Source organism: Staurois parvus, unplaced genomic scaffold, assembly GCF_062004578.1.
Source record: "Staurois parvus isolate SC_StPar_1 unplaced genomic scaffold, SC_StPar_1.0 ptg000254l, whole genome shotgun sequence".
NCBI lineage: Eukaryota > Metazoa > Chordata > Amphibia > Anura > Ranidae > Staurois > Staurois parvus.
This window is the reverse complement of record NW_028318050.1, coordinates 1198982-1201086: the sequence shown is the minus strand read 5'-3', so window position 1 is coordinate 1201086 and position 2105 is coordinate 1198982.

Here is a 2105-nt window from a genome sequence, read left to right as displayed (position 1 = left end):
TAAGGTGATTTACGAGGGGCTGAACTTTGTGGAGCCGGTCAAATTCAGGGTCACCCCGAGGATGACAGAGTGTATTGTCGTTGAAATGCATAAAACACATTATACTCTCATATCTATGCCTGGCCATGGCAGCAGAGAACACGGCATATGATGAATCGGGTCTGCGGACCAATACAACCGCAATTCATTTTTTTTAGTAATGCCCATGTCGAGGATTAGGCTCCAAAAAAATTTTAATTCGGAAACCGTAATGGGTTTCCATGCGACTGGTCTGTCAAGGTTTGAATTCGGGTTGGCGGAGATACATTGTTGTGCATATAAATTGCTTTGATCCACAATCAATACATACAGATATTCCGTGTAAAACAGCTCAAAAAAATCAAGGGGAGTAGTTAAATTTGCTGTTTCCACCTGAATTCCGGGTTGGGCAGTGGATGGGGGAAGTACGGGTGCTGCAGAAATTGTGGGCTGCCAATCAGGATTTGCAAGCACATCCGGAAGGATACTAGGGGCTCTATGGGCCTTTGTGCAAATTATTGGTGGTTGCGGGACAATACTTGTGCTCGCCACTGCACCAGCTTGTACTGCACTTATGGGACTCGCCACGTCACCAAGTGATACTGCAGTGCTGGTATGTGAAAGACCAGGATGTACTAGGCCGCTGATACTCACCATTTCACCAAAAGGTAGCGTGGCACTAGTACTGGCACTCTGCTGCATATGAGAGTTATCAATATTTACCGGCAAGTGCTAACAGAGATCAGGCCTGATTCTGCCAACACTGCAGTTTTGTGTGCAGTGTATCAAGTGACAGTGACCTACTGACACTGCACTTGCTGGGGGAGAAGGGGAGGGTAAACGTAGGGGCTAAACGCAGGTGCTGGCAGGTGCCGGGGCTGATCTCGCTAACTCTGTGTTTTTGGGGATGCTATACTAATGTGAACGCTGGTATAGTGCAGATCTGATCAAAGATATTGACCCGTTCATACACTATACTAGCAATGGAGGTTTATTGTGTATGAGCGTCTTCCTGGCAATCAAGGGGTTAAATGTAATTACTGGTGTACTGACGGGCAATCTGATGCTATCTGGGAGGGGTGTGAAAATTATGGGAGCGCAAATCACGTATATATCCACAGTACGTGATTTTGCGAACTCATCCCGCCCTGTAGCAGTATTTCTGATATAGGGCAGTCAGGAAGCGGTAAAGAAGCGTGTTGGGAGTGTTTTACTAGGGGGTGTCCTTCGTAAACACACTGCTCTGGATGGCTCTGCTCAGCCATCCCGAGCAGTGTGCCCAAACTGACAGGGAGGAGGACTGTTGGTAAACAGCCATCCTCCTTGTCGGTGATCGCCCGTAATCACCGGCCGGGCGTCGGCAGGTAATTACCGGCTGGGACCCGGTGATTGACACCTGGGACCGCGATTGGCAGCTCGCATGCGCCCCCTACCCAGAAATGCAAAATGACGTATATGTATGTGATACTGGCGACAGGGGCCGCCCTATAGCAGTAAGCATACTATGGGCTATGGGCGGTCCTAAAGCGGTTAAAAATGATTATTTAAATCAAGTCTTTTCACCAGTAATTTAAATCAAATCCACCCATTAGCTATTGCAAAAGACTATGCTAAGAAGCTTGGAAAAATTGAGAAGTTGCTACTAAGTGTTACTGGAGTAACCATCCAAGTTTAATTTATAATAAGGGCCATAAAAAACATACAGAGAAGAAAAAAAGTGACTTTAAGCACCAAAACTGGGACTTTTTTTTTCCTTTCTCTGTATGTTTGTTTTTTATGGCTCTGTAATTTTTGAATAAGCACCTTCTATGTTTAACACATTTGACCAGCACTATATATATTGAATACATTTATAATAAAGCATCAAAAAATGATACCCCTAGACTACTCGTTGAGCCAGAAGAGTGACCAAGACTCTGTACCTGGCTGCTGGTCATTACTGTCTATCTCCTCCATCTCAGAAGTAAGCCCTCAAATGCTGAGCTCAGAGCAACTGTATCAGGGGAGAAAAAGCGAATGTGGGGGGGGGGGGGGGTGAATCAGAGAAAAATCACTCCTCTTATGGTAAAGGTGAGCAGTAATGACTA